Here is a 26310-nt window from a genome sequence, read left to right as displayed (position 1 = left end):
CCCTAGGGTCCCTGGGTCTGAGCCATCTCAATACATCACCAAAGGGTTAGCAGTGCAACATCATTGAGTTCTTCAGGGTCAAGATCAGGAGCTCCTGACATTGCTGTGTCCTCTCTTGCCCCATTACCCAGGCCCAGAACTCCATCTAGAACATACCATTTTTTCCTCTCCCTCAGACCTGGGCTATACTCCAGCAAGGCTCCCCATGTCTGTGCCATCTGCTAAACCCCAGATCAGGCAAAAGTCAGCTTCTGTGGCTGGCAATAGAGCAGAGGCCTCGGGCAAAGCAGGAAAGACGACAGGAGTAACCTTCACTGGACATGTACTCTGGGGCACAGCCAGGAGAGTCCCAGAATACTAAAGCATTCAAAGGAAGAAGCTACTGAAGGACTTGCCCAGCCTGGGAAGCTGGGAAGCTCCTAAGACGGTTTCTAGACCTAATGATGAAGTGAACCTAGGCCCCATTTTCCTGTTCTCTCTTGACCTTTCATAGACACTTGTGTTTCTGCAACCCCACTGTGGTATATATAAATATATATGTGTGTGTGTGTGTGTGTGTGCGCACACGAACATATATGTGTATATTTGTGTATGTATATACATATACATATATATATATTTTACTATAAAGTCTTAGGCAAGTTATTTTCTTCTCCAAAGCCAGATGAAGAATGTAGATTCCTTGCTTTCTAAGCTCCCCTCAGTTTTGGGACATTAAGATCTACTTCAGTACAGGCTTTTTGCTCCCTTGGACATGTTCCAGACTTGAAAAGGAATCTGCCCAACTTTTCCTTAAAGCAAAGCCAGCCCACCTTCAAGGAATGATGGAGAGATCCATTACCCTGGGCAGGTTCTCTTCCCGCTACTTAGCAGATTCATTTGCAGCTTCCACCATGGAAAGATGAGAATTGTGACACCCTCCCACCTACAGGAGTTCTGGAAGCCTGGAGTTTCTGTCACTTGCTGACCACACAAGGATGATGAGAGAGGCACTTGGCAGCATCCAGCTCCCACACTGTACAGTCTGTTTCACCCAAGGTTCTGGACACCTAAGGTTCAAGGCTACAAGTCTGGACAAACCATCTTGTCCGATAGCTGTGCAGAGCTGATGGAAAAGGAAATGTGGTTGTGTAAAGGTCCTTGTATCTTTGAGCCTTATGCTTTCCCATCCCTAACGAGGATGCAGGAGGAAAGACGTGGTGTCCTAAAAGACACTAAGTTCGGAGGCATTAAGCAGTCACCACGATATTAGAGATCATTTATTTTTAAGTTTTTAAGAAGAAGAAAGTTGATGTATGCAGGAAGCTGAGGCAGAGGACCAAAAGTCGGAAGCCTGAGATAACCCGTGTGTAAAGGTATTCGCTGTGCAAACATGGAGACCAGAGTTTGGATCCCAGCTCCTGCATAAAAAGCTGGATGTGGTCACAGACACATCTATAATCATACCACTGTGGAGATTAGAGACAGGAGGGTTTCTGGGATTTTCGGGCCACCAGCCTTCAGTGAGACATGGTGTCTGAAAGGAACATAGTGAGGAGTGACAGAGCAGGACACTCACCATCCTCCTCTGGCATCTGCAAACATGCATTCTCACATCGGCCAATGCACAGAACACATACACAATGGAAGAGGAGAGGGTGATAGGAGAATGATAGAAGAAGGAGGAGAAGGAGGAGGAGCAGAGGGAGGATGTCATCATCATTGTCGTCATCAACATCACTTTCACAATCATCACCATCATCATCATCACCATCACCCTCATCCTCATTATTTGATAGCTGAGAAAGGCAAAACTCCCAAAGAAATTAAATGACGTGCTCAAGTTTTCACAATCAGAAAGTAGCAAAGCCTGAATTTAAATGAGCTTAGTCTAAAATCAAGCCCACTACTCCATCCTAAACTCTCTGTTCAAATCTAACAGCCACATTTAAATATAAGATGTCCTTACTACCTCTTCTGAGTTTACATTTATCTATTTTGCATTGCTATGACAAAATATCTGGGGTGAGGAATTTTATGAAAAGCTATTAATGTGGCATGTGATTTGGGAGGCCTAAAGTCTGTGATTGAGCGACACCATTTTGTCACCTTCTGGTGAACCCCAACATGTCAGAGAAGCAGCCAAAGGACCGGACACGTGAAAGGGGCCTTGCTTTATAGGGCCTGCTCCTATGAGAGCTAAGTTACTCCATGAAGCTATCACTAATGACTTTGGAGGACAATGGTCCTGTGAGCTAAGTACTTTGCATAAGCCCCACCTCTTAAAGGTGCCAGCATCTTATTTCTATCACACCAGTGAGCAAAGCACAGGAAACTTTGAGGGTGCTTGTAAATCTGGTGTAGGAGGAGTGGAATAAGAAAAGGCAGGTATTGTAATTGAAAGTGATTGTGTGCATGTGTGTGTGTGTGTGTGTGTGTGTGTGTGTGTGTGAAAGTGAGAGAGAGAGAGAGAGAGAGAGAGAGAGAGAGAGAGAGAGAGAGAGAGAGAGAATATAGTGAAGAAAAAATGCACACCTATGGTCTAGTTTTAGCTTCTGTGGGAATAATAGCCATTACTCTCTTAATCAGAGAATTTGTATGAATTGTCCCTAGAGATATAAACAAAGTCCCACTTGCCCTGACAATGCCCCCAAGTTCAGCATGATGAACCAATGAATTTATTATGCTTACATACAGAAGCATAGGTGAGAGATTGCTTACAGGAAAATGGGGGACCCCAAAACAACCACATCACCAAAGGTCTCTCCTCAACATAGACAATGACTTCCCATGGCTACATAGATGGAGTTCCCCCAGTCAATGTTCCAACCTCAGATCACAGACCTCAACACCTCTATATCTTAAGATCACCAACCTCTGCATCCTAAGACCATGAGACCATACGCAGCTGGGGCAGAAGTGCATACAATGGAAAAGATGGGGTACAGAGCTGAGTGACCGGAATATCAGATGAAGGTCAAATGACCATTCTCATGTTCTCTATGAGAGAATCTCAGTCTTGCTGAAGGTCTCTTAGAGTAACCACGGGTGCTCTGATTAAGAGAGCAATGGCTATTATTCCCACAGAAGCTAAAACTAGACCATAGGTGTGCATTTTTCTTCACTATGTTCTCTCTCTCTCTCTCTCTCTCTCTCTCTCTCTCTCACACACACACACACACACACACACACACAATCACTTTCAATTACAGTAACTGTCTTTTTTATTCCAATCCTCCTATGCCAGATATTACAAACAAAACTCATGCTCACCCCAAATCAGCCAGTCTCTGAAGAGTCATTGAGCAGCACATAGCCTCAGATGGAACCCCTTCCAATCTTCTCGTTTTCCAATAATAAAGACTGCCTATGTCTCTCCTTTTATAAACAGAAATACATTATGCAAGATACTGTAGAAGTGGGATTTTTCAAGTAAGCTGACGACATGCTTTCACTCAGCATAAGTTGATTTAAATAACGTTCTCTTTCTTCCAGAATTCTTCCTTGCTGCTTCTGCTTCATCTCAAATTAAAAGCAGTATAATAATAATCCAAGAACATCACACCCCTGAATTTCAGCCACTTCTCCCTGGAGGCTTTTTTTTTTTTTTTTGTAAGTCTGAGCTATTTTTTGGTTTCCACGTGTTTCTCTTTCCTGCCTTGTTGCTCAGTGTTGCTTTCTATGAGACATGAGCAATTGAAACCTTCACATTTAAGGTTTTCATTCCCCAGTTCTACAGTAAGTTGGCCATGAGATCTTGAGAAGAAACGGAATCTCTTCTGGAAGTTACACTTCAAGATCCACCAGAACAAGCATTTACAGTTACCTAGAGTGAAACTGTTTCTTCCAGTCACCCTGCAGACAGTCACTGAGCACATGCTGGCCAGATTCTGGACCCTGGCCACATAGCAGTGACTCAGCTCATTGAGGGGACAAATGAAGACCTTGCTGGTGTCACTGGAACTTAAGTCTCCCTCTTGGGCTTCTTTTCTGAACTTTTTTTTTTTTTTTTTTTTGGTTTTGCGAAACAGGGTTTCTCTGTGTAGTCCTGGCTGTCCTGGAGCTCACTCTGTAGACCAGGCTGGCCTCGTCTACAGAGCTGGCTTCTGAACTCTTAATACATTTATAAACTTGACTTCTCCATTGGCTATCCAGCGGCTCATATTCAATAGCAGTAATGGCTAGTCTATCCTGTCCCTTACCTCAAAATAATGAATCCTCTTTTCTTGTGCCCAAAGTGTAACTCATTTCAAATCGTGTCTGCTCTACCACCAGATAAATGCAGAACTTGATCACTTTTCCGCATCACAACCACCATCCCATCTGATCCAGACCACCATCATCTCTTACCTGGATTGTGGAGGTAGTACCCTGACTGACATCTTTAGTCTAAGCTCTAAAGCTCCAGTGATCACCATGAAACATAGATCAGATAATGCAGCCTGTACTCAGAAATGGCCAGGGGCTTTCCATCTCAGTCAAAGCCCAAGTCCACTCAAATCCCTCTATTATCTGACTTCAGGATACTCTGATGATGCCACCTACTTTTGTGCTCGATGTTTCTCATCTGATCCTACTTCCTGTTCCTGAAATGTGCCAGCATTCTGTTGCCTCAAGACCTCTGCATTTGCTTGCCCTGCCTTGAACTGTCTGTAGTGGTTCACTCATTCATTTCCCTCACACCTGTCCAATCAGTTACCTGCTTCCCACCCCTCACTTTGCAGTACCTTCCCAACCCCATTCAAATATCTCCCTCCTCCTTTCCCTGTTGGGTGTTCCTTAACTGCCTACCATGGTATACATATACTCATGTATTTATAGATTTACCTCCCCAACTGGAATGGATGCTTCGTGGGGTAGAGCTTGCACTATGCTTAACTGCTGCATGTCCTGCCTATGACATGTCCGGCCCTAAAGAGTACTCAATAAAGATTTAGTGAATGACTGTCTAAAGATGCATGTAACTACAGAGAAAAGACAGTCACATGGGGAAAGCCACAAGCATTATCCATCCAATTTGGGCCCATAGAGAAAGGACATCTAACCACAGGAACTTAGTTTTAATGTATTTTTGTTAATTCTTTGAGAATTGCACCCATGCATACAATGTATCTAGATCATATTCACCCCTGACTCTCCCCCTACCTACTCTCAGTTCCAATCCATATACTGAACCTCTCCCTACTTCATGTTTTGTGTGTGTGTGTGTGTGTACATGTGTGTGCATGTGTGTGCATGTGTGTGAGCACCTTTATCTATCGAGTCCAATGTGTGCTGCCCATGTTATTTCTGGTGTAGAGCCATCAACCAGAGCACAGATGATGACACCCTTAAAGAAAACTGACCCCCTGTCCACTGTCAATAGCTCCTCAGCTAGGGGCTTCTGAACCCTTCTCCCCTAAGATCCACACATTCCAAATTCTTCCCCTCACTGTACCCTGATCTTTGCAATGCTGAATCTAATTGCTCCTCAGTCTTTTGGGCTAAGATCAACTAAAGAAATGGAGTCTATTTCTTTACACCTTCATACTGGTTTCCTTGTATAGTGTTTTTGTTAATAAATGAGGATAAAAAATGATATGTCAGCTATAAGTTTAGACTTATGAAAACAATTCCCACTTTCATTTTCTTTCTCTTTTTTCTTTCTTTCTCTTCCTCCTCCTTCTCCTCCTTTTTCTCTTATGTTTTTCTAGACAATATCCCATGTAGTTGAGGTTGGCCTTGAACTTACTATGTAGCAAAGGATGACTTTATATTTCTGATATCCTGCTTCCATCTCAGTTGCTGAGATTTTATACATGTATCACCATGCCCAGTTTTTATGGTAATAGAGACAAAATCGAGGGCTTTGTGCATGCTAGGCAAGCAATCTACCCACTGACCTATATTCCTAACCCATACACTTCCACTTTGTCCTGGTTTTTTTGCCTTTGTCACGTGAACATGCCTAGCTATACTAAGAAAATATGAGGGACAAGCACAGTCAGAACCAAGTCATCCCAGCTCAGGTCATCCCAAAGCAGCCCTTTTTCAAACTCTCCATCAAGAGAGCCAAGTCACATGAACAGGCACAGCGGAGATCAGCCAAGGACAACTCACACAGATCTCCTGGCCATTCCGTACACATGAGAAAAAATAATAAATGCTGGTTGTTCAAGGTCACTGAGTTTGAGGGTGGTTTATTCTGTAATCTCTTAAGACAAACCTTAAAGTGTGTGATCAGTTCTTCAGGTAGGTCTCTAAGCAGCTCTGCTCCCTCTAGTTTGGATGCCATGATGGGGGTCTGCAGGGCTTACATACACTAGCCATAGAACACAGTGTCTCCACCACCGAGGATCAACAACGTGGCATGCAGATGAACAAAGCCACTCTGAAATAGCCCAGAGAGACCGATCAGGTTTCTTAGACTAAGGAGTATAGCTAAGAGCCAGACCTTGGATGGGAAAAAATGCACAGAAGTAAATGTTCTCTTCTGAGATGAATTGGATGATGGCCAGCCAGTCACCCTGACCTTGACCATGCCTCCCCACATCCTATTTCACAGATGCTTTCACAAGGTTTTCAGCTATCAATCTCCCTCCCCGCCCCCAGGTTTTACTCATGGAACACTGCAGTAGGTTTGCTGCACCACAGAGAGCTAGCTGATGGAGTCCTCAGATCCCCAAACACTGCTTTCTCCAAAGGACAAAGCAGCAAGCTGCGATCTTTATATTAAGCTTCTGGATGGAAGCCCTAAATAAATTCACCATCTCGCCATACATAAATGCACTCCATCGTGCACTGAAGGTCAGTATATTTCCAGATATCCCAATCCTTTCCATAATCACAAAGACTCTTGCCAAAGAAAAGAGAGCATGAGCCAGTGAGGGCAACACCTGCTGGACTCTTCACTAAAGGTAACTCTGGTTCATCTGGAAAAGAAACAAATGCATTCTCAATCTGGGTGGTAGGAATCTGAGCCACTGAACCGTCTCCTCAGACCTCGTTTGCTTTGCAGAGATGTATCCCTCTGGTTTGTTGCATTAGATCATGTTTTGAATTGCCCAGGTACCACTTCCTACCAAATAACCTTCTTTTTTAAACATGGAGCTTAGGAACTCAGCTAAGAGAACATTTAGAACAAGAAGTCAATGCTGTATCTTAGTGACAAATATATAAACATAAATCATGAAGCAAGGTAACAATGTCCTTTTAATGTTATCCTCAGACAGTTCCCACCACCATCCCCCTCATTCACACAACTTGACTTCCTGGGTCTCTTTCTTGTTCTCTTATGAATGTGCTTGTCTCTTGTATGAGGCTTTTGCAGGTTCTGTTACTCTACTCACACTGCCTGGCTTCCTACCTCAACTTTCCCCAGACTTGGTCAAATGCTCTTGTTATCAACCATCTCCCTAACCACCTAGAGATAGGTAGATAGATAGATAGATAGATAGATAGATAGATATAGATAGATAGATAGATAGATAGATAGATAGATAGATAGGCAATAGATAGATATGAAAGAGATAGATGATAGAGATGATGATAGGTAGATAATAGATATGAGATAGACATATAGATTATAGAGATGTTGATTATAGATAGATAGACATAGAGATGGTTGATTGATTGATTGATTGATAGATAATTGATTGCTAGATGATAGATAGATAGATAGATAGATAGATGATAGATATAGATGATAGATAGATAGATAGATAGATAGATAGATAGATGATAGATAGAAAGATAGATAGATAGATATGAAGGAGATAGACAAATAGATAATAGAGATGATGGTGTTGATTATAGACAGACAGATAGATAGACAGACAGACAGATACCAAACACACTCCAAACCTTGCAGCACTCCTCATGCTTCTAATTCTACTTATTTTTCTTCATCACAGTTCCTGGGCTAATATGTTATGTACTTACTTATTTGTTCATTAACACACACACATACACACACACACACCGTTTGCTCAATGCTGTAGTTCACATATTTAGAGAAGTGCCTGACACATGGTAGGAACTCAATGAGCAACCTTAAAGTTCTTAAATAGCGACTTCATCCCAGATGATTAACATATGCTGATTGTTTAACAATGAGCAAATACTTTTAAGTGTATATTACATAGCTATCATGACAGTGCCATTGCTTCCATTTTACAGATGATGAAATCAAGGCTCAAAGAAATACTAAGATACTTGCCTAAGACCGGCTTTCTTAGAGCAGTCAAGGCCACACTACTCACAGTGTGCCAGGCTATTGTTCAAACACCTGGTGGTTTCAGTTACAAAATGCATGTAAGGCACACCTCTGGCAAGAGGAATAACCTACCAACAAAGTCCCAGAGGAATTAACCCCAAGGCTAAATGTGCCTCTTCCAGAGTAGACTGATGGTAACAACTTTACCTCTCCTTTATTCCACCATGGAGGATAAACTGGGTCAGAGTTATCCTGAACTGTACTGGAAAATGAACAACTAGGGAGGAGGAGGAGGAGGAGGAGGAGGAGGAGGAGGAGGAGGAGGAGGAGGAGAAGGAAGAAGAGGAGGAAGAGGAGGAAGAGAAAGAGGAGGAAGAAGAGGAGGAGGAAGAAGAGGAGGAGGAAGAGAAAGAGGAGGAAGAGAAAGAGGAGGAAGAAGAGGAGGAGGAAGAGGAGGAGGACAAGTTGGAGGAGAAGGGGAAGAAGCAGAAGTTGATCTGCTCTGGAACTCTCTTAGAAATTTCCAGAGTCCCTGCCTTTGTGAAATGCTATTTCAATACTCCATTATCCTGAAATTTAGAGAAAATACTTATCAAGAGGACAAAAGTAAAAACCCTGACCTACAATGGTGTGCTCCCTCAGTGCAGCCTTCAAAAGTACCTCGTTGACACTAGTCTTGTTCTGCAAACAACAGCTCTGCCTTCCCACCAGCAGTGATGGTGATGGGGTGGGAGAGGGTTGCAGGATATTCAAGAGCGATGGATCAAGAAACAAATCCAATCTCTGCTAAGCCCCCTGGGGACTTCTTTTTAGGATAATTCTCTTTTCCTCTCTACCAACATCCACTCTTCACACCACCATCCACGAACTGGTCACACCTTCTTACTACAGGTGTTTGTCCCCCCACCGGGTGCGAGCTTGTGCCAAATTAGGATTTTTTTTCCATCATCTCTTCATTCCTAAGGATCACTCCCACCTCTGACACATAACATGTTAGACAAGTATTTGCTGACTAAGGGAAGACACAGATTGTGCCTCACCATATCAACTGCATCTTCTAGCAAGCAGAACAAGTCGCCTCTTCTACACAGGGCAAGCAAAAGCAGAGACAGCCAAGCTGGTCGCAATGTCTAATTCTCCACCATCCACACACCTCTCATCCCTCACCAGCCCCTCCCCGGAGCCAGAGCCACCCACATTCACCTTCCAAACAGGATTAGAAACCAGCAAGCATCCCCCAGCGCCCCGCCCTACCTTACCCAACACATCTGCATCAAGTTACCTTTAAACGGAGCCTGTTTGCATCTGCGATTTCTGGATATAAGATAAAAGCGGTTGGGCAGCAGGATCTGCTGCACCCAACAGATGAGAAATCTACCACCAGTCTGCTGAGGGAACAGCAGCTTCTCGCTCCTCCCTAGCTAACCGCATTTGTTCACCCATCCCTGCAAAACAAATCATGTTCTTTTCCTTGCGCTAAAATCCATCCAGAGACAAAACCCGAGTCCCTAAGAAACGGCTCCCACGCCCGTGGAGGGCGCCCTCCACACAGAGAAACACACTCACAAACCCCAGTCCAGAGCCAGCAGGTGTGGGCATGTATTTAATCTGTTCTTTGAGAACAAAATGGTCTATGAAGAGTAAGGTTGAAACTAAAGGGATGCCCAGGAAGCATGTGGAAAGCACCTATGTCAGTAGCCCAAGTTGGGAAACTATTTACCGCGCCAATAGTTCATGTGCTTTCACTCCAAGTCCTGGGGAAGGCCACGTTTAAAGAAGCGCGCAGCCTTGGGCAGCAGCAAGTGCTCGCTTTTTGGTGCGCTGCTTTCCAACTCTGCTGTCCTTTGAGGATTTTCCCAACAACCGCACCCAGCGGTCCCAACGCCAGACCTGGGAGCGGGGCACTGCCGCAAGGATCGCCGTCCCCTACCTGGGTGGAAAATCCGCAGCGAGCTGATCAGCAGCCGAGCACCGTCGGTCTGGGCAGCTCAGGCTAATGCGGTTGGTGATCCCAACCGAGGCCGGCGCCCTCCCTAGGGCACACCTGCACCAGCGCGCCTTCTGTCGCCGCTCCTACTGCTGTGCAGAGCCTGTGCGGCGCGCTCCCAGCCCCCTGCAGCACCCTAGCCCTCCCAGGGCTTCTGAGTCTATTCAGCAGGATCAGCCAGAGCCTAGTCCAGACTCCAACGGTGTTCACTGCAGAAAGCTCTTTGCGTCTAACTCCCTTTCAGATCCAAGGAGAGGAGTTCCCAATACGTTGGAGCGGAGCCAGAGCCCACTCCCCAGTCCCGCCCTTTCTGGATTTGCAGATGGACAGATCTGCAAACTTCTTATTCCATTAGATTCGTTCACAACTGACTATAAATATCTTGCTCTCTCCACCCTCCCACCTCAGGCGCCAAGGCGCATAAGGCTCCAAGCTCTGGCCCCAGGCTCTGTCTTGGGCAGGAGGATCCTTAGATTTTGCCATGCCCAAACTACCTGAGATAATGGGTGTTGACAAATCACTCTGGCCTTCTTAACTCCTTTGAAACTGAAAAAGAGCTTGCTTGGCCAGTGGAGTGTCGGGAGGGAATGACAAAAACTTGGAGGGTTTAATATATTAGAGAAAGGCTCTAGCTGTTTCCTTCTTACCAACGCACCACACACACACACACACACACCAACTCCTGTTCATAGCTGGCTCACAACCACAATGCAGCCAGCCTGGGAAGACTTTCCAAAAGCACACGGTTCCTTCTAGAAGGAAGTAAAATCATGAACAAAGTCACCGTGGAAGTTCAAAGTCCAAATTAAGCGACAGTGCGGGTGCCTAGGTCTTCTGCAGTTTCTAAGTGCCTTCCCTAATTGTTTTTCTAACTATGAAAAAGATATCTGTTTTTCTAACTATGAGAAAGATACCATGACCAAAGGCAACTTGGTGGGGAAAGACTCTGCTGAACTTACATATCAGCAGCACAATCCATTGAGGGAAGCCAGGGCAGAAACTGAAGGAGAGGCAGTGGAGGAACACTGCTAACTACCATGTTCGATCTCCTTTCTTAGACCACTCAGGACTGCTTGGTCAGGGCTGGCGCCATTCCCAGTAACCTGGACCTTCTGGTATCAGTCGCTAACTAGAAAAATGCCCACACAGACTTACCTACAGGCAGTCTGATGAAGGCATTTATTTCTCAATTGAAGTTACTTCTCACATATATGTGTATAAACATGCACACTGAGTTGAGTTGAGATCAGTTGAGTTGACAAGACTAACCATTGTACCTGATCATGTCAAAATGGAGGCAAGTGGAGAAGAATCCTGCCTCTTCCACCACTCAGTATTTCTGCCAACCCAAAGTCTTCACTTCGATCACCTTCTTCCAGCTAAAGTAGTCTTCTCCCAGCTCCCGCCTCTTTCTTAGCCTGGGCTTAACCCTGGACCACCATGCAAGGGCTTCCCTAGTTTCCCTCCCAGAGTTATTCCCTAAAATGTAAATCTAATCTTGATTACTTCCTGATTAAAACCAGGCCATTGGGCTTCCCTTTGTCCTTAGAAGAACTACTTCCTCAATGAGCGAACAAAAGGGTCACTCACCCCACTGACATTAACAGCATCCGTGCTTCACCCTGATCTGTTCCCCTCTATCCAGCCATACTAATCTGTTTCTTTTGACCTGGACTCATCATGTAACCTAGGATGACTTGGATTTCAGGCCTGTGCCATCACACCGAGTTGTTTGTGGTTCTGGAATCAAACCCAGAGTTACACATATGCTATATGAGCATTCTGTTAACCGAGCCCCTCACTAGTTCTTAAGTCTTCAGATGTGACTCACTCTCTCCCTTCCTGACCTTTGAATATGCTGATGCTTCCTCCAGGTTCTTTCTTACCCCTTCCCCTGACCGTATACTTTTCTGCTCTCAGCTGAGCCATTGGTTCCTCATCCTTGAACTTCCTGTGTTCTCCCTACCCTGTATGTCCACAGCATGGATGCACTACCAATGTTAGTTGTCAATAATGTCTTTCCCATTAGAATGAATTCTTAGAAAGGCATGACTCTGTTGCTTGCCACACAGAGACAGGGCACGCTGTACCAGTGTCTGCCAGTGTCTGCTCAGTATGTTTCCATAGCCACCATCTATATCGGGATTGCAAATCATTCCAGCATCCGGGGATATCATTATGTTCCTTCCCAGCCAACACATGCCAGCCCCCAGACATAACTGCTATTTGTATCCTCTGTTCTTTAATTATATATGAACAGAATAACACAATGTATACTTTTTGTAGTGGACTTCTTTTACTCTAAATAATGCCTGTGAGATTCATCTGTGGCATCGCACAGGTCACCCTTTTATCGCTGTATAGTATTCCATTGAGTGAGAACTTGAAAGGACAATCCATGTAATTTCCTTAGTAATTCAAGACATTTATAAATACTGACATATACTGGAAAATGAGAACATTATGCAAATGCCCTGTGTGATGTGTTTGAATGGTTAGCTGTAAGAAGCGGTACTATTAGGAAGTAAGGCTTTGTTGGAGAAAGTGTTTCACTGTGAAGGTGGGCTTTGAGGTCTCTTCTGCTCGAGGTATATCCAGTGTGGTGCACAGTCTCCTTCTGCTGCAAGTGGGTCAAGATATAGAATTCTCAGATCCTTCTTCAGCACCATGTCTGTCTGCATGTTGCCATGCTTCCTACCATGAGGACAACAGACTAATCCTCTAAAACTGTAAGCTAGCCCCAAGTAAACAGATTCTTTTATAAGAGTTGCCTTGGTCATGGTGTCCCTTTACAGCAGTAAAACCTTTAAAAACACAAAGGCTAAAGTAGGTTCACAAGTGACCTGTCCAAGTGTTGATGGATACAACTAGAGATAATCAGATTAAATTAAGTCAACCTCAGAAAGACTAATCTCATGTTTTCTCTCATTAATGGTGTCTAGATTTTATATAGACACAGAAAATACCATGTGAATATGTGACGTGGAAGTAGGCATAAAAGCTGTATAGGGGAAATGCTGAATGTTTTCTCTCATATGTGATTCCTAGATCAAATTTGTAGATGTGTATATTCTTTTTTTAATATTTATTTATTTATTTATTATATATGAATACACTGTAGCTGTCTTCAGACACACCAGAAGAGGGCATCAGATCTCATTACAGATGGTTGTGAGCCACCATGTGGTTGCTGGGATTTGAACTCAGGACCTCTGGAGGTGCAGTCAGTGCTCTTAACCACTGAGCCATCTCTCCAGCCCAGATGTGTATATCCAAATTGACATTTATTTCAACGATGAAGACAAGGAGGAAAACTTACTTTGTGAGCTACAGAAAACAAATAGTTTGAATGGAAATACTCTTTCTAGATAATAGTTCCCCGAGGAGCTATCAGCAGATAATTGCTGCTAGGACATCCAGAGTTCTATTCCTCAGAGGTGTCACAGATGGAAAGTTGCTCTTGATCTCGTAAATAAGCCCCCACCCTGGCTCATGCTAATTACCCTAAGAAGATGCAGAAGATTACATATACATAAACTTGTGCAAGACAACGGGCAACCTAAAAAAAAATAAGCATCAAAACCTATTTTGGAGAATAGGGGACTACTGGGAGAAGGAAGGCTGACAAGAGATAGGGTAGAGAACAGTATACCTAAAGTCCATTACATACTTAACCCAACACCATGTGCCTGAATAGTGGTTCTTATTGTCATTTTATTTTATGTGTATGGATGTGTTATCCACATATGTCTGTGTACCACATGAGTAGAGAATGCCCTCAGAGGTCAGAAGAGGGCATTGGATCCCTGAAACTGTAGATACAGACAGTGGTGAGCTGCCATATGGGTGCTAGGAATTGAGCCCTGGTCCTTGGAAAATCAGCAAGTGCTCTTAACCTCTGAGCCATCTCTCAAGCCCCAAATAATACTATCTTTTAAAATTATTTATTATTTTCTTTTATGTGCACTGATTGGTATTTTGTCTGCATGTGTGCCTATGTGAGGGTGTTGGATCCCCTGGAACTGAAGTTCCAGACAGTTGTGAGCTACCATGTGGGTGCTAGGAATTGAACCCAGGACCTCTGAAAGAGCAGCCAGTGCTCTCAACTGCTGAACCATCCTTCTAGCCTTGATAATATCCTTTTAAAGAACTAAAGGAAAGAGAACAAAAATAAGAAGATAACATGAATGTCTGTAAATAACTGGATAAATAAATTATTATAGTAATATTAAAATTATACTGGAGAGAATATCTCAAAAAATGAAATTAGATCTTTATATCACATATAAAAACTAACTTATAATATATTAAAGACATAACTACAAGAGTTAAAATTATAAAAGCCCTACAAAAAAATTCATGACATTGCATTTAGCAATTATTTCTTGGATACAATCCCAAAACCCTGAATGATTCAAATTTTAATTTACTTTATCAATATGCTTGTAGTCCTAGCATTTAGGAGGCTGATGCAGGAGGATTTCAAGTTCCAAGATAAAGACCCTGTCTCAAAATCAAGGTCTTTGGGGTGTGTGTGTGTGTGTGTGTGTGTGTGTGTTAGAAATTTCTGGTTTCGTTGGAGACCCAGTTGTATCATGTGATTTTTTTCTATCTTATGAGAGAATTTTTTACTGAAGCAGACACTTGGGAGAATGTTTTGCTGAGAACAGACACATGATACTTTCTGGAAGTTGCCTGATGAAAAAGCATGTGATGTTTTGCTTGAGCAGACACTTTGAGAGGACATATGACGTTTTGAAAGAGTCTAAGTATAACCCAACAGACAGTGGATGATGCTCTGGCAATTGGTTTGCCTTCCTTTCCTCTCTGATCTTTGTTAGTTGTAACTTCATAGAACTTCTGCTGGTGTTCCAGCTGCTCCTTGTCATGGAGCCTTGCAGTTTCTTCTGGATCAAGCTGCTACTGCTGATTCTTGTTTGGTGTTTGGCTAGTGGACTGGACTGCAGACAATGAATATTGGAATCACCCCCAAGGAACCACTTCTAAACAGGTCCACATCCCCCTTGTCCTCTTAATCATCTTCCTCCCTACCTTCTGTCATTGGGTTATAAGGGAGGTTGAAGTGTTTAAGAACCCTTTTTAAAGCAGGTTTTGAAAAAATATAAGCCTACATGTGTGTGTGCAAGACAGACAATGACAGAGAGAATAGCAAAACCAGAAGTCATGGTCTCTACAGATCTGTTCTATGTTTAAGAAAGTTTTACACAGACGCACCCTGCTTAAACCGTCTCGCTCTGCTTATCACAGGACTGACCCTCCAGAGAAAGCATTCCTTCTCATCACATAAAGTCACAATATATTTCCATTTGCCTTTTTATGACTCCACCCAGCCTGTCAGCATTCAACAGACTCCCTGTGTGCCAGTGTCCTGAGTGTGCTTCTGATCATAAACCAACACATGGCACTTGGCACTATTCTAAAGTATCGTCAGTGTAGGTCCTCTGCCTACAGCAAGCCAGGCCTCCAACACATACTCAACCTCAACAGATACTCCTAAGAGAGAAAGGAGTAACTTCAATTCTTTGAGAAAAGTTCTTGCTATTTGGAACTTAGTTTACCTAGTCCTTGGTGCTTCCAGTGACCTCCAATGTGTCTCCAACGCCACTTTTATAATTTCATCCATTTTTTGTGGATTTTTGAAAGACTTTTTTATCTATTTTTGTCACATGACTTTTTGTGGATTTCTGGCAGGAGAAGAATAGCTTGTTGCCATATATTAAACATTACCCAGAATCAAGAACCAACTTGCTGATTTTCAGCCCTCACGATATTTTTATGAGATCTGCAGCTTTTGCCAGCAGGTTATGTAACCTGCCAAAGTGTGAATAATAGTAAGTAGTGAAATCAGAGGCTTATAAGCTGTCTAGACCCCAACATCTATGGTCTCTAATGTTGAGAACAACCTTCCCTTTAAGGGAAAAGAAACAGAATTCTGGTGTCTAACTAAGAATCCAAAGAGATATCAGTTTTAAAAGGCTCTTTTGTGATCTGCTTTGAGTCAAATGCATAAAGAAATTTGTTACAAATTCGAGGGCAAAATTCTAGTGTAGAAATTAAATTAGTTTTTCCTACCCCTCAATAGACAGAGCACAAACTTCACATGCTCAATAGGGATTCCCAACCTCCATTTTCTTACATAAACACAAGAGTCCATTCTTCCTTTCACAGAAGATCGTTAAGTATGACAATTCACTTCACTAATATGAGTGCATCTCAGAAAGCATGTTTATTTTGTCATTTCACTTTTGAAATGTAACTACAGCAACAATTTAAATTCTGCTTAAAAGACCAAAAGTTACCACTGGTAGACACTGGGGAAAGCCACATTGTGTTTTGTGTTTTGCAAAAGGTCAGACACAGGTAAGAGCCCAGAGATCACCAGGCAGCTTCTGGCTCCTGACTGCAAAGGGCAAGTGACAGCTGACGTGTAGTAGAAGCCACCAGACTCTGAAAAGTCCTGGGATTCATGCTGCAGGCCTTTGACTAATAGAAATGTGATCGTAATCCCTTCTGTGTTTTTTCTAGGGAAATGAATCTCCTCCACTCCCTGTACTGCCAGAGAGGGATTTAAGATGGTAATAGACTCAGAATTAGCTCTGATTTATAGTGTTGGGGAAGGGATATGTGCATGCATGCACATGTGTGTAAGCATATGTACATGCACTCTTAGGTGCAAGAGCTTGCCTGCCTATGGACATGTGCAGAAGCCAGAAATCAACCACAGGTCCTTCCCTCCGGCACTATCTGCCTTGTTTTGTGAAACACAGTCTCTCATTGGCCTGAGATTCACTGACCAGGCTAGTCAGGCTGGCCTTGTAGCCTGGATCTGCCTGTCTCTGCTTCTGCAAGTGTGCCTGCATGTCTAGCTTTTTGATTTTGTTTGTTTGTTTGTTTGTTTGTTTGTTTGTTTTTGCATGGATTCTTGAATCAAAATCAGGTCCTTGTACTTGTACAGCAAGTGCTTACCATCTTTGCTATTTCTCCATGCCTGGGAGTTGATTTCTAGGAAGGAAATATAGCCCAATACTACAGATAAATCAAACAAATTCTAACGAAAGCCATGGTCTGCAGATTTTTTTAATATGAAATCAGAAGTAGGAGGAAGGGAATCTACATGGTCTCAGCTCGGGATATGCAATGTCCATTGCCTACTTCTGCTTCCCAGTCAGCTAGAGGAGGCAGTACAACGCCCATGCCCTGACAACCGCTGACAAACATCCTGTTCATCCTGAATTGTATCAACTGTATAAATTTTGATGATTCAAAGTCATCAGGGTTAAAATGCCACTGCCCTGTTTAAAGATGCTCTCAACAACGATGTCCTCTCTAGCAATCAACTCAACAGGCACCTTTAAACATCTTGCTTATGACTGAAAGGTAGATTCTGTGTGTTCTTGCTAATCTCGAAATACTGCAGGCGGTTATGCACACCGTTTTTATTTTAGAGATCAAAAAGTTTAGGGTGGTCAGGTGATTTCCAAGCAGTAACTGATGGGGTGGAAAGACACATCATAGTGTAATCCGAAGCCTGGATTCGTCCCACAAAATCATTCCTGTAGCCACACAACACTAGCTCTTCCACAGACTGGTTCCAAACTGCAGACACATCAGACTATCCCTTACATTTTGTACTTGTTCTCTCTTGGCCATCTTCCCATATGCACCTTCTCCCAATGCTGTTGGAGCTCTTGGCTGTAAAAGTCAGTTTGTCATTTGATGAAATGCCACCTTCTTGGAGAAACCTTCCCCGGGTTCCGGTTCCCACTCTACCTCTCCATGGTAATCCTCCCTTCTGGGTATGTACAGAGTGCCTGTATGTCTATGTCTTCATTCCCTCACTGAATGCAATTTTATTCTCTTCAGACACAGGAAACACAAAAAATGACTGCAAGCAATGTCATAGAGAATGCATTAAAAAGAAACTATATTTTGATAATGATATATATATAGAAATGTCACCAAAAAACATACTTGCTTATGTGCTAAGCAAAACTAATTTAAGTATATATTTCAGTGAATATTTTTAAATGTGCATTTGTATTACAGCTGACATTTTCGAACACTTACTGCATACCAGGCACAGTACTAAACCACTTACATGTTCTAGTTTACTTAGTCTTCACAGCAAAGCTATAAAGTAAGTCCTCTTGCTCTTTTGAAATAAGAGTAGACTCACAGAGGAATAAAACAAGTTCCAGAGATCACGAGGCTGACTGGAGAGATGGCTCAGCACTGAAGCACTTCTCTTCCAGAGGACCTTAATTTGATTTCCAGCACCCACATGAAAGTTCACAAGTTCCAGAGGCTCTGATACCCACTTCTGGCTGCTTTATGTACCAGGCACACACAAGACACACAGATGTTCATGCAGGCAGAACACCCTTACACCCAGATCAGAAGTTTGACAAGCTACCTCAAGAAATTGTACTTTTAAAACCACTACTGAACCCATATAAATTCTGGCACAGGATAAGGACATGTCCTGAAGAATGACCATGTAGCAGCCAGAAAAAGAGGGTGCAAGAGACATTGCAGTATACTGTTGGAACTCAATAATGTCAGCTATAATAGAAATATGTATTCTTTAAAATGTATATTGAAATGTGTATTTAAATGTTTGGTTATACATAAAGAAACGACTTGCATTGTAACATTTTTAGACATATGTATCAATATTAAAGCAGTTTATTTTTGTAAGCCTGATATGAGACTTTATATATAGTCATTTTTGTGCTTCCAGTCTCTAAAGAGAATGAAGATGTGTTCTGTGAAGGAATGAAGACACAGTTCAGAGAATCCATACACCATCCAACCCAGGTTCCTTCAGCAACTATAGAGTTTAGAAGGATGTGGATTCTGTGTACAGCCCATGACTGACCTATCCCAGCCACCTACCTGTGACTTATTGAGAAACCCAAGCCTAACAGCGTTTCTTTTCCACAGAGATTGATTGTAGAAGGTTTGCAGGGATCTGGTTGAATAAAGGGTTTCTAGGCCCCTGCTTGTGAAAGAGGAAGTGGAGAGTTCTGCTTGCTGCTGGCAGCCATTCTAAGCCATGGTGAGGACCAGCATCTACACAAAGGCTGGAGCCTTAGCCCAGGCTCCTCCACTCACACCCTTGCTCCCTCTTACACCTGCTCCTCATCATAGTTCTCCATCTCAGAAAGTCTCGGTGACTGTCACAGTGCGATGTCTCCAAGGAAGTGGGTTTGCATCAGAATCGATCCTGAGGAACAGCTTTCCAGGACACTCCCCAGTGCCAAATGCCATTGCCTATTTTTTCCCCCTGAAAGCATAGCCTTTGCATGCAGTAGTGCAAAGGTATGTATATTCTCAAGGATAAAATAGAAGAGGAAGGAACACAAATTTAAGAGCTTATTATTCCACTAGTCACTCCTGTCAACAAGTGAACGTTAGCTTCACAGGAAATTTCCTAGGAAATGAATAAAACATGACACAGAAATGCTGCCCAGGGGTTAAAAGAGTGAAGCATTGACATGTCAGCTTTCACCCCACATCAGTCAGTGGGTGCACTGTGTGCTATTAACTTTTCTTCATGCTGGTTAAGCTATGCACAAGTGTCCATATGATCAGATGGTGGATTCTTCTGAGCATGCCTCATCTAGCATGAGAAGTGTCCTGGGGCAGAAAGAAGAAAATACTCGGTGTAACTGAGGTGGGGTGTAGGGATCCTTGCACACAGCTGATACCTGTACCAATGACTATTAACAGACAGACAGGGTCTGAAGCAGGACACTAGAGCTGTCCACACAGCACTACCAGATTGTCAGAGACAAATAAGGATCCACAAACTCAAAGCCATCGTTCATTGTAACCGTCTCGCTACTTCTCTATTTCCAGTAATGCGAGCATATAAAGAGACTAGATACATAAATCAAGTACATATATAGATGTATACATTTGTCTAGTATATACAATGACAGGGGTGAGGATGTAGCTTAATGGTAGAGTACTTGCTTAGCCTGAGGAAGGCCCTGGCTTCAATTCCAAGCACCACTAGAGACAGAGATGAAGAGCGAACAGGAAAGGCAAAGGAGACAGAGAGAGCAGATGAATCACAACCAATCAGCCGTGGCGTAAGATATAACAGAAAGGCTGTCAAAGAAATAACGATTGTCTCTCACTGGTTTCCCTTAATTTTAGCACATCATTCACCCTCAGAGACAGCACAAAGCCTGTATTCCTTTTCAGTTGCTTACCCCAAGGAAGCCAGGAGATGTAAGGTTGCACAGGTTTACAGGCATGAAATCTGTCCCGTTTAACACATTTTGGATGTGATTTAGAACACTTTTACTCATTGGCTTATTAAGATTTTCCTCTGAGATTCATTAATGGCAGTTCCTGCCGATAAAGTTAGATAGAAGGCAGTTTAGCTAGGAATTAGACTATCATCCTGATCAAACAGAATCTCTGTAGATCAGATGTCACTTAAGAGCTAATTTAACTAAGCTTGGATCTCCCGCATTAATAACTTCATAACTCATAGTTGCTAATAGTTACACTTCATTGCACAGGTTCGTTTTCTTTTCCTGGGGGAGATGCACAGTTCATGGGAGGGGGTCCTGTGGTTTAGAAATGGAAAGTGTGTGCTGCAGTAGCTCGTGACACTAAATCCAGCTGCCTGGAACTCGGTTTGCCTTCACTTCTTGGAAGAGGAGGAAAACTGATGACCAGATGGCTATCACTGGGTTGCCCTCTTATCCAAAGGTGTTTAGAACAAGTTCTTCCTTTAAACGCAAGAGCCTGTGAAAGAGTGAACCCTGTCATACTGAATGTTTGTTTGTTTGCAAGGTAATGGATGCCATAGTGATGCTTTCATACAAACATGTTACTCTGCTTTCTTCTTCTTTCCCTACTTCCCACTCCACTCTTCTTCATCCCTCTGAATAGCACCTCCTTTTTCTTTCATGTGATACTTCCTTTCCCTCTCTTGTCCCCCTCTCCTCTCTTTAGACTTCTTTCTCCCTTCTCATACTCTCCTTTCTACTTTCATATCATACAAGCATGCAGACATGCATATATACATGCATACAGTTCAGATGCTGCAAATAAGATAAAGCATGTGATATTTGTCTTTTTTTAATTCTGGCTTATTTCACTTAACACAATTATCTCTAGGTCCATCCATTCTCCACAGAGGAAATGCCAACAGCCTGTGTTCTGGCAATAGCTCTAATGTTAGCTATGTTGTTCTAAGTGTGAAGGAATTCAGCAGGACTTGGTTTAACTTGGGTGACAGGGATAGATCACTTTATGAAGGGCTGTTCCTTTCTCCCAGGTTGTCCCCACCATATCACCTGCAGAGATTCTTGTGTTGCAACATTTAAAATCATATAGATTGCAAACCCCCAACTCACCCTGAGCCCTGTAGCAGTGCACTTGCAGGTTCCTACCTTCTACCATCCCCTAGTGACTCCACAGACAGCCTTCCTCCCTCACCCCACCACTTTGTGTCAGCCGCCAATACCCAGAGTCACTCTCTACCTGGAATCCTGTTAGCCACACTGACCAGAAATCAGATAGGCAATCAGTCTTTACTCTGCTTCCTGTCCACCACTGAAAACTCTCCAGTCTCATCTCCAACTGTGTCAAGGCCATCTCTCCCTCTCTGACTTCACTCCTTGGAGAATCCACAGATCCTCATCTCAGATTTTCATCTTCTTCCAGATCTCAGCCCCACTCTTCTTGTTCATCCTCATCCCTTTCTGTCAGCTCCTAATACCTAAGAACCTGTTCTATCCTGGATCCTAAATGGCCATACCTAATAGGGTCTCAGAAGTATTCCCTCCCAGGCAAGCCATACCCATCACAATCTCCTCTGATCCAGAAATGGCAACAGATACCAAGGAATGGAACACTTACCCAACAAAGATAAGGTCAGGTATTAACACCTAGAATTACAGTCATCCCAAACCCAGATGCCTAGACACCAGCATAAAAGCACAGTCAATAACAGCCAGGATGATATGTCTGCATCAAAACCAAGCAATCCTACTATAGTAGGCCCTGAGAAATGCAACACAGCTCAAACACAAAGCAAGGACTTCAAAATACCCTTTAATGAGCATGTTAGAAGCCCTTAAAGAGTAAATGAACCCTTAAATAAGTTGAAAAAACACAAAGAAAGATTGGAATTAAGTGAAAAAACCTGAAATTAGAAATGGAGTCATTAAAGAAAACCCAAACTATAGTAAAACTGCAAATGAAAGATTTTGGAACTTCAGAGGCAAGCCTTGCCAACAGAATACAAGAGATGGAAGAAAGAATATCAAGAAATGAATGAAGATATAAAAATAGATACCTCAATTAAAGAAGATGTTAAATATAAAAAATCCAGGACAAAACATCCAGGAAATTGGAGGCACTATGAAAATAATCTAATTTACAAATAATAGGAATAGAAGGAGGAGGAGGAAGAGGAGGAAGAGGAGGAGCCCAAACCAAAAGAACAAAAAACTATTTTCTTTATTAAAATTCATTTATTTTTATTTTGTGTTTTGCCTGCATGTATATCTATATGAGGGTATCAAATCCCCTGCAATCCCATCTATCTCTCCAGACCCTAAAATATATTTTCAACAAACTCAAAGAAAAAAATTCCCCCAATCTAAAGAAGGAAATACCTATCAAGGTACAAGAGGCATACAGAATGCTAAATAGACTAGACTAGACAACAAATTAAACCACTAAACATAATAATCAAAACAGGAAATGTACAAAGAAAGAAAATATTTAAAAGCTGCCAAGAAAAAAAAGACAAGTAACATATGAAGACAGATCCATTAGAACAACACTTGACTGAAAAAAAAACATAATTAGAGTATGCTGTATGGAAAAATGTTTTCAATAAAAAATAAATTAAAACTTTATAAACTGCTAAGGTGAGGGGAAAAAGCCTATCTGAGGGAGGATAACTTAGGGAAAACCAATCAGAGAGGAGAGGGACTCAGGGAAGCCAATTGAAAGTCCAACCAGAGCGTGGTAGGAGGTTTGATCTCTGGCTTCCTCTCTAAAAACACGAATACACACACACACACACACACACACACACTGCTAAGTAAAAGATGCCCTTTACTCTTACGTGTTATAGTTATTTCAGTATTTACTTCCTAAAATGTTCTTCAGCTAAGTGTGATGGCATATTCTGCAATCTCGTCACTTTGGGGGACTGTGACAAGAGGAACAGGGTTCAAAGCCAACCTGGGTTACATAGCAACCCCCTTTCAAAATAACCAATAATATAAAAGCGTTATTCTATTAAAACCGATATTCCTTCTTTATTTATTTTCTTTGTATTTTTAGTTAGCATACAAAGCAACAGACTTTACTGTGAGATTTCCATACACAATGTGTCTGGGTTGATCTTCATCCCAGACTCTCCTCTCCATCCCCTGACCCCCTTATAATCTCCTACCCTATAAGTCCCTTTATAATCTCATGCTGCACGCACTCTATTTCTCTTCCTTGCTTTCCTAACACTTCTTTCCCTCTTTGTGGTATCCTTTTTATTGACATGATTGGTTGATTTTTTTTTAAAGATTTATTTATTTTATGTATATGAGGACACTATTGTTCTCTTCACACACACCAGAAGAGGGCACCAGATCCCATTACAGATGGTTGTGAGCCACCATGTGGTTGCTGGGAATTGAACTCAGGACCTCTGGAAGAGCAAGCAGTGCTCTTAACAGCTGAGCCATCTCTCCAGCCCAGATTGGTTGATTTTTATTTTATCATTTGTGTGGATGTTTTGCCTGCATGTATGTCTGCACACCATATACATGCTGTGTCCATAAGGGCCAGAAGAAGGTCTCAGAAAACCTAGAACTTGAGTTACAGATTGTTGTGAACCACCAGGTGGGTTATGTGAATTAAACACAGGTCCTCTGGATGAACAGCAAATGCTCTTACGCATTGACTCATCTCTCCAGTCTCATGTAATCTCCTTTTCACTTGTATGACCTATACCCACACTCATATCCACATATGTATACATATGTAACACTCAAAAGCCTAGGATCTATATATGATAGTGAACATGATATTTGTCTTTCTGAGTCCAGATTACATCACTTAATACAATAATTTAGGGTCCACCTATTTTTCTACAGATTTCATAATCTTGCTCATTTATGGCTGTATAAAATTCTATTGTTTGTATGTCCCACATTTTCAGCATCTATTTGTCTAGGCTGATACTGTCTCCAGGCTATTGTGCATACAGTGAACACAGATGTACAGGTATCTCGGTGGTAGAAGTCCCTTGGGTATATGCTGAGAGTAGTATAGCTGGGTCATATGATAATTCTGTTTTTAACTTTTTGAGAAACCATCACACTTATTTTCAGCTTATGTATGCACTAACAGGGAATAAAGGTTCCCCTCCCCCCATATCCTCACCACCATTTGTTGTTGTTTGGTTCATCAATGATATTCTAACCTGGGTAAGATGGAAACTCAAAGCAGTTAGAATTTCCCTAATGGAACAGTTTAAAATATTTATTGTCCATTTGTGTTTCTTCTCTTGAGAACTGTCTGTTCTGTTGCTTACTCATTTATTGATGCTTGATTGGTTGGTTGATTGATTAATATTAACCCCTGTCTGGAGTACAGCTGACTAAAATTTTCCTCTATTTTTTTAGACTCACTTCACTGTGCTGATGGTTTCCTTTGCCATGCAGTAATAAAAGCTATATTCCTAAGTCGAATTTTCAGATGAATGACATTCAACCCTCTGAGAGTTCATCTTCATTGTCAACTTAACTGAATTTAGAATCACCATGGGAACACACCTCTAGGTGTGTCCATGAAAGCATGTTGAGAGAGAAATAACCGATAATGGAAAACCAGCTCTAATGTGGGCACCATCACTCCATGAACTCAATAGCAAAGAAAGCGTGAGCTGAACACCAGCACTCATGCCTCTCAGCTTTCTGACTGTGGGCATAATGAGACCATCTGCCTATGCTCCTACACTACAGCTGCAGCCAAACTAAACCCTTCCTTATATGGATTCTGTCAGATATTTTACCATAGCTATGAGATATCAACATCGTCATAAGCTATAAAGTTAGGTATCTTAGCAAAGATTCTACACCTAACTTTGTTCAGTTCCATGAAGAATGGGATTTCTTGAACATTCCCCATTGGCTTGACTTACTGGGACACTGGCAAGCAATGCTTTGCCCTACCAAGATTGATAACTATGAGTTTCTGTATAGCCTTAAAGAAAAATACAACCTTTGAGACAGGGATGAAACTAATAACCAACTTGATACATTTTGTGAATCCAGGTCTTGTTTCTTCTGTGTTAGTGCATCTCCGAACTTTACTTTCCATCTCTACCTTCCTGATTCGATTTCCACAGCTGTCTACTCAGGACACCACGCTTAGCTTAGTCTTCAACTGGCTGAATTCTTAGCTATCTTTGTAACCTCAACACAGATGGCAGATATATACAAATTTTGCTCTGGGAGTTGGTTCTCTACTATGTGTGTCCCAAGGGATCAAATTCAGCTCATTAGGTTTGGTGGCAAGCACCTTTAAGTGCTGAGTAATAAAAGATATTACTCACTGTCCTGTAATATTTACTTAAGTGGAAGAAATTTTTACTTAAATCTTCTGCACCTTCCAATTTTACTAGAATGGGTAGTGTTCCTTCTGGGTAAGCAGAAATACAAAATACATTGAGATGTACCAGTTCTCCCAACCATGAAAGAGGAGGAAAACTCAGAGTGACCAGGTGGACTTCTTCCAGTCTCATGCTTCCGAGTCAGGAACTATTGGAAGAATGAAACACCTTGGTCTTTGGCATGAACTGAATTTGTTCTGCTGTGACAATCTGTAGCCAAGGGGATGTGACTCTTCCTGGCTGGTGTCTTCCTTGGGTTGCTCTCCTAATCCCCCGGCCCCTATAACCCAGAGATTAATAATAAATATAACTTGGTGATACTGTCATGCATAATTCAACATTTATTGACTTCCAAGGGACCATCATTCTCCAAGTGTTTGTAACAAAGCCATTAGTCTTTTGTGCTTTTTTTCTATTCATATGTGAAGACAACTCAACCAACTTCCCATCAGAAAAGGTTACTAGCAGCTGTGAAAT

General features: G+C 42.2%; 1 protein-coding gene across 5 annotated transcripts in view; it reads right to left on the bottom strand.

Annotated features, from left to right (window-relative positions):
- Positions 1 to 10488, bottom strand: part of Sv2b (synaptic vesicle glycoprotein 2B) — a 172393-nt gene extending 161905 nt beyond the window's left edge. For 2 of the 5 annotated variants that reach the window (XM_028776673.1, XM_028776675.1), the window contains exon 1: positions 9456 to 9634. The gene's annotated coding sequence lies outside the window, so the exon portion shown is untranslated. Of the gene's footprint in view, positions 1 to 3252; positions 3441 to 9213; positions 9257 to 9455; positions 9635 to 10103 lie in introns of those variants that run through there. The other 3 variants (XM_028776672.1, XM_028776674.1, XM_028776676.1) reach the window with 3 other exon arrangements.
- Between the last annotated feature and the right edge of the window lie 15822 nt (positions 10489 to 26310).

The sequence above is a fragment of the Grammomys surdaster genome, unplaced genomic scaffold (genome assembly GCF_004785775.1).
Source record: "Grammomys surdaster isolate TR1022 unplaced genomic scaffold, NIH_TR_1.0 271, whole genome shotgun sequence".
Taxonomy (NCBI): Eukaryota; Metazoa; Chordata; class Mammalia; order Rodentia; family Muridae; genus Grammomys; species Grammomys surdaster.
The sequence above is the reverse complement of the archived record's forward strand: the minus strand, read 5'-3'. Positions and strand labels throughout refer to the sequence as shown.